Source organism: Haliotis cracherodii, unplaced genomic scaffold (genome assembly GCF_022045235.1).
Source record: "Haliotis cracherodii isolate W230 unplaced genomic scaffold, xgHalCrac1.p SCAF_14, whole genome shotgun sequence".
NCBI lineage: Eukaryota > Metazoa > Mollusca > Gastropoda > Lepetellida > Haliotidae > Haliotis > Haliotis cracherodii.
The window spans coordinates 39594783-39613613 of record NW_027266269.1 but is presented as its reverse complement, the minus strand read 5'-3'; the positions used below and the strand labels follow the sequence as shown (position 1 = coordinate 39613613).

The window sequence follows — 18831 nt, the reverse complement described above, 5'->3', positions numbered from 1 at the left end:
CTGAACAGGATATTACAACCTTAACAGTATACTACAACCATAACAGTATACTACGACCTTAACATGATACTACAACCTAAACATGATACTACAACCTTAAAATGATACTACAACCTTAACAGTATACTACAACCTGTACATGATACTTCAACCTTACCAGTACACTACAACCTTAATAGGATACTACAACCTTAACAGTAAACTACAACCTTAACAGTATACTACAACCTTAACAGTATACCACAACATTAACATGATACAACAACTTGTACATGATACTTCAACCTTACCAGTATACTCCAACCCTAACAGGATACTACAAACATAACATGATGCTACAACCTTAACAGCATACTACAATATTAACATGATACTACAACCTGTACATGATACTTCAACCTTACCAGTACACTACAACCTTAACACGATACTACAACCTTAACAGTATACTACAAACTGTAAATGATACCAGAACCTCACCATGATACTACAACCGTAACATGATACTACATCCTTAACGTGATACTATAACATTCATATCATGCTACAACATTAACATCATGCTACAACCTGTACATGATACTTCAACCTTACCAGTATAATACAACCTGAACATGATACTACAACTTTAACAGTAAACTACAACCTTAACAGTATACTACAACCTTAACAGTATACCACAATATAAACATGATACTACAACCTTAACAGTACACTACAACCTGTACATGATACTTCAACCTTACCAGTATAATACAACCTGAACATGATACTACAACATTAACGGTATACTGCTACCTTAACAGTATACTACAACCTTAACAGGAAACTACAACTTTAGCAGTATACTAGAACCTTAACAGGATACTACAGCCTTAACAGTATACTAGAACCTTAACATGATACTACAACATTAACGTGATACTATAACCTTAACAATATACCACAACCTTAACAGTATGCTACAACCTTAACAGAATACTAGAACCTTAACAGTATAGTACTACCTTTACTGTACACAACCTTAACATGATACTACAACATTAACAGGATACTACAACCTTAACAGTATACTACAACCTTTACAGGATACTACAGCCTTAACAGTATACTACAACCTTAACATGATACTACAACATTAAAGTGATACTACAACCTTAACAATATACTACAACCTTAACAGTATGCTACAACCTTAACATGATCCTACAACCTTAACAGTATTCTACAACCTAAAAAGTATACTACAACCTTAACAGTATACTACAACCTTAACAGTATACTACAAACTTAACAGTATACTACAACCTTAACATGATACTACAACCTTAACAGTATAGTACAACCTTAACAGTATACTACAACCTTAACATGATACTACAACCTTAACAGTATTCTACAACCTTAACAGTATACTACAACCTTAACAGTATACTGCAACCTTAACAGTATACTACAACCTAAAAAGTATACTACAACCTTAAGAGTATACTACAACCTTAACAGGATGCTACAACCTTAACAGTATACTACAACCTTAAGATTATACTACAAGTTTAACAGGATACTACAACCTTAACATGATACTACAACCGTAACATGATACTACAACCTTAACGTGATACTACAACATTCATATCATGCTACAACATTAACATGATGCTACAACCTGAACAGGATATTACAACCTAAACAGTCTACTACAACCTTAACAGTATACTACAACCTTAACAGTATACTACAACCTTAACAGTATACTACATCATTAACTGTGCACTACAACCTTAACATGATGCTACAACCTTAACAGTATACTACAACATGAACATTGGAGAAACTTGTTCCTTTTATATCGTGGTCCTGCTGTGGTGCCACTTAATCACACGTGAAGAGCGTGGATGGAGCGGTCCTTGATCATTGTTTTCCCTTGGTGTTCCAGAGTCTCGTTATGATGTTTATAGGCAATTGAAACGCCTTGGTTTCGACCGACCTAATTTTAATCCTTTTTTTAAAGCGATTGGTGGCGTTTTTTCGCGGCATGTTTTCCTAGGGGAATTAATGTTCAATGGTATTCAATTAAGTCCATTGAACGGCCCTGTTTGTGCATATATCACAGTAATTACATTTCAACGCAGCCAATAGGACATTGTGACATATCCCCGCACCATATATTGTCTATCAATAGATGGTGCCCATGGGTATATTGGAATCCCCAAAGAAAAAGTCCCCTTTCGGCGCGTATTGTCAAAACAAAACATGACACATGATGAATGTGTGACACTTGTTCATGAATAACAACCACTTTATTGTTTACGTCGACTTGATCAGTATTGAGTTATGGGTACATGTTTACAAAAAGTTAGATATTGTGACCACCCTGGCAACAATATTTCCTGGAAACAAACCAAAATTATCCATACCAACATCAATCACTCGTAAAAAGGAGAAACTGCAAGAAACAAGTGAAATGCAAATAAAAAGGCAAGCCATGCACAACGACCAATTAGGAGATAAACATACTGTGTTTTCAATGTAGAGCTAGGTTACCTGTAGATTTAACCCCGCTAAATTGAATTTGGAACCGAACGCGCAGTTCCACTAACAAACATTGAAAGCTCTTAACATCTCTTGGATTATTCAACGACATTGCGCGAGGAGATGATAGAACACTGAGAGGAGCTTATGCACACTCAATGACCCCAGCAACCCCGTTGCTAGGCTGATGTCACATGACATTGTTTCGCCGATGGATCATGCAACAAAATTATTCAAATCACGTCATAGAGTATTGTGAAGTGCTTGTAAACTTTGTGGCGGAGGTCTCGTTCCACAAGGCGATCGGATTGTAGCGCAACGACAGTCGTAAGTTTCTGTTAAAGTATGTGAGTAACGATAACATTAACGCCACCATAACTGTGGAACGGACGCCTGGATTCTAAAGGTTGGCCGCTGTATGTCATTAAATCAATATGTATCAACGTTTGACGTGTTTGAAGTATTATTCTGTTAAACTCAATTGGATTACGTTGTGGATCATGTACATATGTAGGTGTCTGCCTCATTCATACACGACAGTGAAATTCTAAAAATAGTTATAAATGGCAAGTAATAAATAAAATACTTAACTTGCCCCCGTGTAATACCAATTTTTCGCTAGTCAAATACCAAAACTATTCACTCGTTTCATAAAATTGGTATGACACGGGACCCCTGCTATTGTGATCTTAACAATCATCGAATGTGACCATGTAGATAGGATCTCTTGTGTGTTTGTGTTTTTTTCCAATTGCTTAATGACCATACCGAGTATTGGTGCTTGCGAATACCAAAATTTATTATTAGAAGAAATTAGCAGTGAATACTTGTGAACACTATTCAGATAGGATGTCCGAAGGATTTTTAATCCTTTCATTCTTTGTGGGAAACCACTCAACCAGTTCATATATTCTATGTCAAAGACGACCAAACTTGTCTAGAATCCGTGTTTATCTGTGAACGTCACCGGTGACGATGGATTTAAACATTCATAGAATTATAGCATGTCAAATAGCAAATAAACCTGCAACATAAAATATTTGTATATTCAATGTGGTAAAAAGTCCCTATCAACATGTTAAAACATACACAAATGTACCTAGCCAGAGACAAGTATAAACAGAATGAAACAATACCTTTTTTCACATGAAAGTTAAACATATCTGTTTCAAATATGGACGTTTAAAATTCACCAAATCTTTAAGGCACGAGAACGCGGCGCCCTAGGTCAACAACATAAGCCCAGCATCGAATAATCATTCACCATGCTTTCAGAGATCAAGCCCAAACAGCCAATCAGCTTTCTCTATAGTTGCAGCAGACCAGCTTAGTTCAAGTTTACTGACCAGAAGAATGTAACTCGTCTGCCTGCAGCTAGTCTGCATACTCGGCGTTCACGTGTTGGACCCGTCACTGACGTTCATATTTTCAGACGACCGATCCCTGTGGTCTTTATTGGTTGTTTCTAGTCTTTCCTTTGTCCCATTCACACTGACATCCCTCGATACATATTTTACAAATAGACATAATTTAGTGGATAACAGTGTGGTAATAAATTAATGTCCGAATGAAATTATTTTTTTCATTGTGGTCATGTAAGTTTGTGTGGTAATAAATTAATGTCCGAATGAAATTATTTTTTTCATTGTGGTCATGTAAGTTTGTGTGGTAATAAATTAATGTCCGAATGAAATTATTTTTTTCATTGTTGTCATCTCTGTAGTGGAATGACCTGTATCACAGATTTCTGTTTCAGGCGCCTGTGTCATCTCAATATCGTCCACTTCAAGCGAAACTATGGACAAAGACGGTAACGATATACAATATATTCATAAGAATACCAATATCTTTTTTAATTTTCATTGTCTATTCAGAACGTATTTGATGACAACTGTACTTACATTACCATTGTAGTCCGATGGCGTGGGGTGTTTCTCGTAATATCAGTCACTGGTTTCACTCAGCTGGTAGGCCTCTGCATAATGTTTATACAGCTTCATGGGGGGTCCAGGTTAGAACAGTCCTCAACAACCTACGCTGGTCGTAAGAGGCGACCACATAGATCGCGTGGTGAATGATCGTTGCTCATAACATCAAGCACTGGATTGTCTGGTCCAGACTTGATTATATACAGGCCTCCGTCATATTTCTAAAATTCTGAATGCTGAATGCATTAAACAAACACACTTAATCTAAATGGTGTTAACGCCCCACATAGTGTTATGAACAGGTCATACAACTTCTTTTTAAACTAAAGACATCGCATAATTCTTAGACGGGATAAACGAGTAAACTCTTGGGCAGGTTTAAAATATGACTTTTTTTATCAGATACCAGCCGACTAGAAGGGATCCGTAGAGTTCAGTTATCAGGTGAGACATTATCATATTCAGAGCCAGACAGGAAAGAGTTAGTGAATCCAGTGTTTGAGTGTCTTAAAATCTGCAATATTTCAACCATAACGCGGTGAGAACATAGAAAAGACAAAGGATGGTAAAGGAGTTCATTCGGGTATGACACTTTGGGACAAAACAATCCTTGTCAAAATTAAAGCAGATTATTTATCAGTACAACAAGTCTTATCAAATAAACATGGCTGTTGACCAGGTGCAAAGTCAGATATCTAGAGCAGCTTATTGGGGATGACAGGGATTTAACATACCCTGCTTCCTGTATCACGTTCCATCATGATTGACGCAAATATGTGACAATAGTAAATTCATTATATAGCATGAGCATATAAGTTTGCTTACATTTTTGCACCAGTACGCTTTAAAGTAAAATCCTTATTCCAGACTGCACTAACTATGGTAATCTGGTGGAATTGGGCATGCCGACCTCATACCCTTTTGCATCCTCTGTCAAAGAACCTAAAGATGCGAAGAATCAAATTGTAAACTATGTTCTCATGAACGATGGGCAGGAGTGTAAGTATAGATTGTGAATTTGTTTAGCATGTGCCTCACTCTAGTTGGGTGAGTGAGTGAGTGAGCGCTATGATACAGACCTGAAACGTTCACTGTTGCTGAAGATAATATATTCCACACTAAAACAGTGGGTCTTCAGTATACACTAAGATGTACTCGGCTTCCCACTGTGATCTGAGCTGGAACGTACCAAAGGTGTTCGTCTGTGAGCAATTCCCGATCGCCATCAGATTGGCGTGTGCTTTCTGCACTGCGAGTAGAATGATGGATGGACATGAAGGGTTTCTTTGGTTCTGTAAGGTCAGCCAGGCTCTCTAGTGGCAGTCCATACAGAACCTTACACACAAGAGCAAGTACTTTAAGATCTGAAAGCCAGTGCATAGCCTATGAAGCGCGGATCCAATTGTACCTGTACGTTACGATGATAACCCCAAAATGACACACACACACACAGATATATATATATATATATATATATATCTTAACTCAAAGGATGTCGTGTGCTGTATTTGGTTTATATATATATTCATTTAAGGGTATAAATCAAAATACAAAAATCAATCAGAATTCTTACACCCTTTTAGGGTAATATGTGATTGTACTTACCACTATTTCCATGAATCAGACGATCCTACTTGTGTACATGCTTGTTATTTCCTTGCAGTTCCATTTAGGACATTTCCACGGACAATACCTCAATACCTAAAAGAGACAGAGGCATCCCTTCTGAGAGGAATACATGCACTGCCAAATATTGGTCAGAAAGGTTTGGTGTATATTGGGCGATCACTGAAAGTCTCCTTTGGATTAAAGACAAACAAACCTATCACAGAGGATGTTGTACTCGATGTTTGTATTCTTGTCCCAGGACAGACTGGACTGGTGCTGACTCTCAGCAAAAGTATCCTGATATCCAAGGATACCAAAGCTTACAACTTGTTTCTCACCAAAGAATTAATCACAACAATGAAGGGATTCACAGATGAACATTTCACTCTATTGTCTGGTGTCATCAGTGAATCTGACTTAGAGTCAGAAGAACTCTTTCAAAATGCTATACGGTGCATAGAGGAGAAGGGCTCGAAGTTCGCAATCCCAGAGTCTCTGAGCATGGGAGATAAAAAGTGCAGACATTTGACTGACGCGCTCATAGCATCTGCAGCAACCAGGACTGCTCATGTCAAAAGTTCAAATGCAAACGATGGTTTGTCACTCCTTTGTAAAGAACATTTTTGTGTCATTTCAGAGAACATTGATCACAGCCGGGTTTTAGTTATTGGCAGAAGTGAACATTCTATGCTAGATATTACAAGGGAGGTAATCAATAGATTGACAATTTTGGGGAAAACTCTTGTAATAACAACCAAGAGGCACATGGCACAGATTCAAAGGTGATTATTCCTTTTGCTAAATTATTGAAAGTAATATTGTTTCGAATATGATTTGTTTGCATCATCTGTTCTCAATTATAACTGGTTAGATTATTTCGATAAACTTTCGTTTCTATTCTAAATTGAGTAAAATCTAATATATTTACAGTATATGAGGGAAATATCTGTAGCACACAGACCTGGATCATATAATGTAAAATATCAAATTGATAGAAGTGGTTGAAGGTTCAATAATAGTAAGTCAGGAAGTTCCAGTTCTACGTGATGGTGGCAAGAGCTATATGAATGATAACATGATGTTCTTCTCCAGTTGGAAGGTGTGTTCTAAAGTGACAGAGGTCTCAGAGTTTCACAACCAACCACAAGAAGACTTTGTGAATATTGTAGCATTGGATATTGAAGCAGAGATGATGAATGACATCATACATCAGGGACATATTTCTAATGCCTGGTTTTTCAACCATGACAATTGTAAGTTTCATTACCATTCCCTTGATTTCTAACAGGTAAAAGAAAGTGCGTGAGTTCAAATTACTGTAATCTTGGCCACATTTCCGCCACAGGGTTGCCATCTTTTGATGGGCATTACATATCAACACTTGACCCAGATGACATTTTAGAATTAATTGTAGATCCCTCGCACATGTTACACTATTGCCTTTGGTGTATATTATACATTTTAGTGGAATTCCTCTGGTTATTATATAAATTATGGATTGATAAAACTAATCCGAAATATGTTACAATAGTGAACAAGTATACACAAAACAGTATCTTATAATAGCTGAAGTCAAGGACAATCCTGAGTAATATATTACATATTTACTTACATTTAGACAATCAGACAACGAAGCCATAACTATCAGGGCATATGTCATCAACCAAAGTTTGGCCACTATACTGGGGACCATGGGGACGTGTGTTACCTGAATTTTACTCGGGCATTTACACCATCCCTCTTGTTACATGCGTTTTGCCTGTCCAAGCACAGTTATATACAAGTTATCCTGATGAGGCTCAACTATTGCATGCAACGACTCAACTCATGTATATGTGGTGATTAGCGATAACCAATTACTTCATTGCAAGAAGGATAGAAATAGATATATGTCGTAACTTCATTTAATGCCTTTAATTCGAACTATTGATCAGGAGATACAATATGTAAGCCCAAGAAGACTAATGTATATGAACATGAATTACCCAAATATCCTGAAATGAGCATGGTATTTTGTAGCGACGCAAAGACATCATCCCAGTAGGGAAGTGATGGACCAAGCAACAGAACAAGGTTAGTTCTACTCAATTAGTATCCTGCTTAAAGCTTTATAAACAATGTAATTTAGATCTTGTGGCAGGGGTTCCATCCTATGACAAGGGATAAGGGATGTGCCGACATTTGTTAGCGTATTCTTGTGTTTGAAAGTGACGTTTAAATTCAAGTTTTTATCATTTTTACAAATTCTCTGAAATCACTGGCTTTCCACTGATGGAATTGGGCATATATTGTCACATGTGAAGGCTCCCCAACACTGCAGCCTTCTGCATTATCCAGATTGTGAGCAGGGCTGTATTCCTGCTAGCAAACCGGGGTACTCTCCTAATGTCAGTCAACAGATTGGGAGGTTCAAAACCTCAGGCACCCCGAACAATGGGGAGTCGGACAACTTGGTACTTGGGATGCAAGCATGACGTTTCGAAAGCGATGTCCGCAAATTTGCATGTTTTTTTTCAATCTTGTCAATCACATTAGTGTCAACAGGGACAGAAAATTCTATAATATAAATGAATTCATTGGATTTATAAAAAAGACAAGATCAGGTTTGTTGGCCTCGATAGGTCTGAGGCTGTAAACGGGCCTATTTCAAAGAATTTTGTATTTATCATTTTCCATGATGCCCTCTACATATTCCGGGTCGTACCATGGATGGACCTCTGTGTCAAAACCACAAGCATGGCAAAGACGGTAATAAAATGATCGAGCTACACCATGATGTCGTTTAAGATACTGTGTTTGTGCCAAAGCTGGGCATCCACTGACAATGTGTTGGACAGTTTCATTAAACTCATTGCATGATCTACATTTCATAGTGACTGGTCCTGAGCAGCAAACAGAAAACTATCTGTTTCACTTTTCAGGCCAGACGACTTCATCCGTCATTCTTCTTCTTATTATTATTTTGTACAGACTAAAATAAAAGAAAATGCAGCAAAGAGGGTTTGGTTGATTCTGGCACAGTCATACTAGTTAGGCTCATCATCAGCTCAGGGCCCTTGCCCCCCTACTCTACATGCGTACCAGACAGAGAATGGGACTTCTCCCAGGCAGCGCTGCCTAGTCAAACCCACCCATCCTAGGTTTACTTCAATTAAGCTCTTACACGTTGTCATTAAGCGTTGTACATGATTATCCGATGACTTCGGAGAATGTGAAGATTATTATCATTATTTTGTACAGATTAAACTAATTATGTACAGATTGTTATTATTATTATTATTATTATTATTATTATTATTATTTTCAGTGTTAGGTGGCAGTGATCACAATCTCCGAAACAACAAACTGGTTCCTTCACTGAATACAAAATCAGGTATTTATACTTTTTATATTTTCTTGACACATAAAGATGATAGCTGCTTGTCTCCATAGTGAGAGCTGCTTGTTATCTCTCTTCAATGTTATTTGATTGATTGTCTTTGACTTTCCCTCTCAAATACACAAAAGTCATACCGACTAAAGACTATTGTTGATAATGTTTTTGAAGTATTTACAAGATGGAAGAACAAGAAGACATACATTTTTTTTTAATAATTGATTGCCCACTGTAATACTGTCTGTCTCGTCATACACGACCACAGTTCTGTCAACACTACATGACCCATGTTTCTTGAGACACGACGTTGTTTGGCGAACAACACATGCAATCTAGGTGATTAGTACAATTATTGAGGCGTCAGTAAAATAGTTATAATACACATTATATTAGTTATGAATCCCTTTAATATTTCTTCGGCTTCATACTTTTTGGTTTACATTTCACAACTTTTGAGGTACAATCAAGCGTGTACTTTCTACCAAGAATTCACACGACTCTTGCGCCGAAGTTGTTTGATCAAGGTTACAATATTCAAGGCCTCAGTCAATCAACTGACTATAAAAGTCCAGTTTCCTCCCTTGCCGAACAAGATTGGAATTTCGTGGCGCGCTTGTAGTGCCACAAGTGGCTATTACGAGTAATGTCCGTAGTATGTTCCTCCTATTGACCAATCAGATTCCGCCTCTCAAATTATCTGCTTTTGCTTCAAACAAAATGGCGGCACCAAAATCAAGATAATCAAGATCTCTCTTGTACTATAACAGGTCTTACCTCCCGATGTGCATCAAATCATTTGAGCACCTTGATTAAAAGCATGAAAAAAATGGAAGATATCTGTCGACGTCCTGTAGACGGCACACATGCTCTGCAAATTGTGCAATCGACCGAAATCTGCACGGCAGTTGTCATGTTCTTTATGAACCTGTTGTCGATTTCGTTACACGAAATTATATTATAAACCTTATAAGACTATGCCATGTAAAACCACAATTTTTGCCTCGTTCATCTAGGGTGAAAACTGGACTTTTAAAGTCAATTAACTCCCTTGTCTCAGGAAGATGCAGTAGAGCTTTCATAAGGTTTTATGGTAGACATGTGGAGGACATTTCCAAATTTGACGCATCGGTGACAAAGATTACTTGTACCTTTTTTCTTGTGTTTTTTCGTGTGAACAAATGACTTGCCTTGCATGTATTTGTGACGGGTGCCACTGGTGGGGCTGGATACCCCCAACTTTTCGCGAACACCTGGTATCATCACTACTTGAACATGATTCATAAACGCATGCTCCGGATAAAGTTAAAATCGTACAATCGACTCTGCCGTTGGCAGAGCTTTCTTTTGAATCAGGACAGTGTTTTCTTGCTTTAATTTATTATTATTTGCCAGCATCCAAATTATGGAAGGATTTTCACAAAGGGTTGTATTATGTTTACATTCATAGATGAAGATGATTTATTGAAGAACGTGGATGCATCTACACTGTATGAAAAGAATAATGAGGTTGGTATGATTTGAAAAGTAAAGTAAAAGAAGGAATAAGAAGTGTATTTAGAAATATATACATTGACGTATCTTCAACATAACGTAATGTGTTATTAGATCAATGTAATTGTGTTGATACAGTCGAACCTATTCTCCCTACCCGACCGTCACACCATATAAATGTTTCGGCTTATCTCGAATCCTAGATAGAAAATGCATTAAGTCGTAGTAGGTCCTTACTTTGTCTTGCATTGACAATATATATTTACTAGTTTTCTAGTTTTCTAGTATTGAATTGAGTTTTGTACCTTTATCTCGAAGTTGGCTTTGCCACATTCACAGGTTTGACGCTACTCACAATATTCAAGGTGTGAATTAACAAGCTTGAGGCAAGAATGGTCCTTTGTTATTTTATCAGGTGACCAGACTATATAGTGTCGGTTGCTATGCCTAATGAGGTACAGGTACTCTGTACATACTTTGTCACAGTTGTTATTAATTATTGGGGGCGGTCGGGTAGCCTAGTGGTTAAAGCGTTCGCTCGTCACGCCGAAGACCCGGGTTCGATTCCCGACATGGGTACAATTTGCGAAGCCCATTTCTGGTGTCCCCCGCCGTGATATTGCTGGAATATTGCTAAAAGCGGCGTAAAACCATACTCACTCACTATTAATTATTGCTGGTGAAATAGATTTCAATATGTCATCACATCCACGTGTTAAGTTTCTAATTTCTTGTGCATGTAATCGTATTGCTGCGTATCTATAATACTGTCACTTGATCCGTCTCAATATTCATGTCTCGTTATCTGGCATGTCCGGATATCTCGAAGTGACATCACGTTCACGCTTGGTTTGAGACAATGGGCTTCTACTGCATATCCAATTTAGTTTCTCATAGTGAATATTATCAATACAGTAAAAAAGGTTTATAACGAACACGCTTATAACGAACTGACGGATATTACTAACTTCAATTTTGGTCCCAGCCATTTGCTCTATAGATGTTCGTTATACGCTTATAACGAACTACGGTTATAACGAACTAAAATTAGTGGTTAATTTGAGTTCGTTATAACTTTAGTTTACTGTAATTATATTGCTATGAAAAATACATATACACAATAATAAATGTTTTCATTTACGTTGCTCTTTTCGTAGATCTTCCCAGGCCCACTGAATACATTGTATACAGAGTCAGGACACAAATACATGTATGACCGAAACATCTTGTATGTTTGAATTGTGTAACTGCTACAGAGATATTGTTCTCTGTTTTTTTTATTCCAAACCGAATAAATATGTCCTATGCTATTGATGTTTGATAGTTTGGATGAATTGATCAAACTATCGATGCAACGCAAGTATCTATAATCTCACGGTAATAAAGCTATGAAAACATGTCAAAATAATTGTAATCTTTATCTTTACCATTCATATTGGGGCGGGGTGTGGGACGGGTCGGGGACGTAGGGAGGGGGGGGGGGGGGGGGGGGGGGGGGGGTGGGAGAGAGAGAGAGTGGAGAGACACAAGTAGCCCAGTCGGCAATTTGTGCAAACAATGATCGTCGGGTCGAATCCCAGTTCGCCCCGATTATGTTTTAAGGTTTGTCAGCACCATATCGGTGTTCGGGGATGTCACCAATTTGCAATCGAACATTATTTCGGGCTTCCATCCCAAATTAAGCTCACACGCCGTTACGTAACTGAAAAACTGTTCAAGGCGGTGTTCAACTAAAGTCGCCAACAAGTGTCCTATTAACCCTACATCCTTTGCTGCATATATACATTTACTCTGCTGTTTCAGATTTTTTATCAAGCAAACACAGGATACGTACGTATTAATAACAAACACCTAGATAAAGAACATAGCAACATGCTTAGACAAAGAACATAGCAACCTGCTTAGATGGAGAACATAGCAACCTGCTTAGATGAAAAACATAACAACCTGCTTAGATAAAGAACATAGCAACCTGCTTAGATAAAGAACATAGCAACCTGCTTAGATAAAGAACATAGCAGCCTGCTTAGATGAAAAACATAGCAACCTGCTTAGATGGAGAACATAGCAACCTGCTTAGATAAAGAACATAGCAACCTGCTTAGATGGAGAACATAGCAACCTGCTTAGATAAAGAACATAGCAACCTGCTTAGATAAAGAACATAGCAACCTGCTTAGATAATGAACATAGCAGCCTGCTTAGATGAAAAACATAGCAACCTGCTTAGATGAAAAACATAGCAACCTGCTTAGATGAAAAACATAGCAACCTGCTTAGACAAAGAACATAGCAACCTGCTTAGATGAAAAACATAGCAACCTGCTTAGATGAAAAACATAGCAACCTGCTTAGATAAAGAACATAGCAACCTGCTTAGATAAAGAACATAGCAACCTGCTTAGATAAAGACCATAGCAACATGCTTAGATGAAGAACATAGCAACCTGCTTAGATGAAAAACATAGCAACCTGCTTAGATAAAAGAACATAGCAGCCTGCTTAGATGGAGAACATAGCAACCTGCTTAGATGAAAAACATAGCAACATGCTTAGATAAAGAACAAAGCAACATGCTTAGATAAAGAACATAGCAACATGCTTAGATAAAGAAACAAAGCAACATGCTTAGATAAAGAACATAGCAACCTGCTTAGATTAAAGAACCATAGCAACCTGTATGCCATAACGAATATTACAAAACCCTATAAGGAATGATAATAGTTATTTTCCTTGAAAGTGAGCTATTTGAAAACACAGTTCGTTGTATCCAGTCGTAATCCGTAAAATACAGATAAGCGTCTTGGATTTTGTCAACGAATGTCTGGAAATAATCAGCGTAAATTCAAAGAATCATCCTTGAATTTGGTAGTTGCTAATTTGAGATTTAAGGGCATGTGTAGATAATACTTGAAAATTAATATGAATAAAAAAGATATAACCATGGTGCGCAATTCAAATTAGCAAAAATATTTAATTTACATAATAGTAGATCTATGTCACATATAACGATGTCAATTTAAATGATGTTTACTTGATTTTCTATAGCAATCGAGTCGAACGATTGGATATTTGAAAGACAGCCATACACAGTGGCCAGTTGTGACGGTAAGAAGATGACAAGCCTGAATTCACCGAATTAAATCAATTGAAAACGGTGTGAATGAATCATGAGAAATATCTGATGAAGTGTTCCTCTCATAAGTAAATAGCAATAGTGTGTAATCAATAATTACATTACATAATTGATTATTACTTCCTTTAAAAAATCATTCAACCAAACACGTTTGTCATTATCTTTGTAAAATCACCAAACAGGTGTATCTATTAACTTATCATCTTACCAACAGGGGTGGGAAGATCATATACTGGAGACAACCTACCATCCGGTAAGCAAGATCCCAATCGCAATGACGAGCCATCAGATGCCAATATCAGTCGACAATTACAAGGTAAGACTAATTGTGGTGATTATTGCTATATCTTGTTGAGTATCCCCTGTGATTTAAACGTTTGCTCGTCACGCCAACGCCGGGGACTTAGTTATCCGGAATGTGTTAAGTTCAGTTCTTGTGCGTCCCGCTGTGATACTTAAAAATTACTACAAGTAGCGTAAGCTCGTTGTCAGTGGTTGTACCCACGTGCAGTAAAACTACGTTTATAACGAACACGCTTATAACGTACTGATTGATATTACACAATTATTTTTGTCCCAGCCATGGGCTATGTTAAGTACAATGATACTGATGTCATGAAGAACGTTGGACGTGTCTATTATTTATGTTGATTGGAAATATGCAAGACAGTGACAAAACCCTTTCAATAAATATAAGACTTGTCTGCTAAAACCAGAGACCATTGTATGATTTCTACTTTATCACAATACTAAATGCGACAAAACCTATTCCATAATCAAAGTATATCTCTGTTGTACGATTCCAACTGTATCACTATCAAATAGTTGTGATACCAGGTGCTCGCGAAAATGTGTATTACATGACGTTGTTTCAATGAACTTCTATATATACATTTCATTTAATCATAGTATATCTGGGCTGAGAGCAGACTGTTGAACGATCCCGACTGTATCATTATCAAATAGTTGTGGTACCAGGTGGTCATGACAAGGTGTAATACATGCCGTTGTATCTAATATTTTTATATCTACATTTCAGAGAGAACCGGAAAGGAGATGATAGGTCTCGAGGAATTGTTCCAGGACACAGAGGTCGTTCAGAAACTATCAACTTGCCTAGCTGATAATCCAATTGTCATGCTCACTGGGCCGGCCGGAGAGGGCAAAACAACCATAGGGTATCAAGTCCTGAGCAGGATGTGTAGCGATGGGTTTACGCCATTCATATGTAAAGTACCTAACGAAATGTTACAAATACGTTTGAGACAGAAAGTTGTTATCATGATTGATGATGTTTTTGGTCACCACAATTTTGACAGGCAAATAGCAAAGGAATGGGCTTCTGCTCTCCACCAATTAGACACCAGCTCAACCAATATAAGAATACTACTGCTCAGCAGGGATTATATTTTGAAAGAATCAAGGGGAGACACACGTGAAAGAACTGTACAGCTGATAAGCAGATTTACTGTTTTCAAGTTGTATGATGATCATGCAGAACGAAAACTGAGGAAATCCGAATTTGCAAAACATTTTCTACAGAGAAGTGTGGACATTAGCACAGTGTGTGCCATTGTCCCGCAGCTTGGATATCCATGGATATTCAAAATGCTTGACACCCTAGAGAATGCTAACACCTTCTCTATGAAATTCTTCTTACCACTGATGCAATCGCTGACAAGAGACGAGGTGAAGAAAAGTCTTTTCTATTTGATGTTGTCTGAAGGAGGCCGCTTAGATGTTGTAAAACTAAAATCAAATTCTAAGTTACAGAGAAAGGAATATGAAGATATTTTGGCAGACGTGGACTTACAAACGCCACTGAGGACAGTTGCAAGGTGCCTGGACAACCTGTCAGAAACCATAATAGAAGTAAAAGGTAACTTTGCCACTTTTTGTCACCGACATGTGTATGACAGCACAGCATTGGCTATTGGACAGGAAGATCCTGAGTTCATTGTGCATCATGGAGATGATAGCTTTCTCAAAGAACATCTTACCATGGAAGCTAATTCGCAATCTGACATGGATATTTCTGTGCCAGACATTTTACTGGATGTTGTTCTGCAAAGATTAACTAACTTGGCAAAAAGTGATCTTCTTGGTGCATTGAAGAGCAGGCTGCTGAGAAATACGGAACTCATGCAGAGAATGATGCCTGTGTTTGTTGATAAAACGTTCCTGCTCGGGAGAGATCCACCATCTATGAAAATGAACGTTTATCTGATATCACACGGTGGATCCAACGTCATTCTTTATAACGTTCTGTCAACAACAGAACTGTCATGTGAGTTGTTAATAAATGCTATGTATGGTTGCTGTGAGTTTGGGAATATACAAGGATTACAAGGCATATTAGCCAAATGGGCAGAAATACCAATTGTGGATTGTAGTCAGTTTGGGGAAACACCTTTGCATGTGTGTTGTCGGTTTGGGCACACCGGCATCGTAGAACTGCTCTTGCGTAATTCTGCAGATTCAAATGCAGTTGATAATGAACACAACACTGCACTGCATATTTCCGCAGAAGCTGGACACACACCATGTGTTCAGGTATTGTTAGATGATGGTGCAGATGTAAATTGTCAAAATGAAAATGACAAAACTGCACTTCATTTGGCAATTGAAAATGGACATCTGGAAATAGTTGATATACTTCTTCCATGCTGCAGTGATGAGATAGAGGACAAACAAGGGAAAACTCAGTTTCTTTTGGCATGTGCTACAGGCAACTGTGATATAATTGAACACATTTTGAGAACCAACTGTGACGTCAGAAAAGTAGACAATGATGGAAACTCAGCCCTACATTTAGCTGTGGAGAGCGACAACAGTGATTCGGTGGAATATTTAATCAATGAGTTCTTAGGAACAGATGGGTTCTTAATTGACCAATCAAACGAAAGCGGCATCACTCCTCTACACTTAACAGCTAAAACGAAGAGCTTTGATGTATTTGACATACTCAGAAGTTCTGGGGCAGATGTGAAAATGAGTCTACAGAATGGCCAACAATTTATCCACTTGGCAGCCTTATCTGGAAATAAAGAATTCCTGGAAAAAACATTAAGGTACATGCCCAATAGAAAAGTACAAGATTTCCAAAAGAAATCTCCTCTGCATCTTGCAATAGAGAAGGGACATACTGGCATTGCTGGGCTTCTGCTAAAATATTACACACCACAAGAAGCTATTAATGAAAGAGATCATAGAGGATTCAGTCTGTTTGAAGTTGGTTGCATGAACGGACACCTGGGTATCGTTAATCTCTTTATTGAAAAGTGTGAATATCACAGCTGTGCCAAAACATGTTCAACGAATCCACTCATCACAGCACTTGAATGTGGACGTGTTGATTTGGCTATGACTCTCATTGACAAGGAAAATGAAGTCAAGAGTGGGACGACTGAATGCTCCCCGCTCCCACTTGCTCTACGCTTAGCAGCAAAAGGGGGATACGCATGTGTAGTCAAGGCACTGCTGACAGCAGGGGTATCTGATACGAGAATGCATAGGTCCAATAAAGCATCTGAATTGAGGAAAGGTAACGTACAGAATCAGCCATATGATCCACCACACAGTCTACAATTGTCTGTTTCCGCGGAAAATGAGAAACTTCATCTTGATGATGAGACTAACGTTAAAACATTTCCCACGGTGGTGCCACAGACATGGAACAATGGTACAATTATTGCAGTGTCGGACTCTTCAATGAGTCCAGATACTACAGTACAAGTGAACTCAACAGGCCCCGATAGCAGCACACAAATAAATTCATGGTCAACAGAGGCGGTACAACAAAAGTTGCAACAACCGCAACATATGCAACAGATACCCTCAGAACCAACAGGAAAGGTACAACCGAGATCCACAAGATATAGAGAAGATGCAGGACTCACGAGTTCAAGATCACCTGGAGGAGAATCACATAACTACTTAGATGCGTCCATAAACATATGGCAAAATTACATTACAAATGACACATGCACGTCAGAGTATGACAGGGAATGTATCAGTGCCCTTCACCTGGCTGCACTGTATGGCCATACGGAGGTTGTGGAGGTACTACTTGCTGACCGTAGTGATGTCAACCTACGTACTCTTAAGAACAGAACAGCTTTGCACCTTGCGGTTCTCGGCTCACATGACACTGTGGTGGAGAGACTGATGTTCGCTGGCAGTTGTGGGGACATTCAAAAAGACGAATTTCTCGGAAAGATAACAAAAGACAACCCACGGATAACCGGCAACTAAACAACTTTCACTTTAAAGATATGGGCAAATCTGCGCACAAGGTGCCAAAGTGATGAGCCGACATGATGTTTCGCTGAAGTTATAACATTTTCCAGTGCAGTGCCGTTCTTAAACATGAAGCTTCCCTGATGAATATTTCAAATCATTATTTTGGTCTTACCTCATCTGAACCAAAGGTCCAGAAAACCTCTGGAATATACAGACAAATGCTTTCACATGTGCATACCTATTCTTAACAATGGTAATCACTTTCTGATCAATATTCCAACTCTTGGTTGATACCTGTGTATTCCCGTTGTTCCCAAGGCATCAATACACTGCCTGTCCATGTCAGTGTATATCTTCATCATAATTCTATGGTACATGTTTGATGTGATATATGTGACAATGTGTTTGTACATATTTCACACTGAAAAGGATGTCATAAAGATCCTTTGGTTCGCTTTGCCACGTGTATACTGTGTATATAGAAGAGGTGATGTATCCTTAATATGATACCTCCA

The 18831-nt window shown here is 38.2% G+C and overlaps 1 pseudogene; it reads left to right on the top strand.

The window, feature by feature from the left end:
- Positions 1-18381, top strand: part of LOC139460441 (uncharacterized) — a 49517-nt pseudogene extending 31136 nt beyond the window's left edge.
- Positions 18382-18831: the final 450 nt, after the last annotated feature.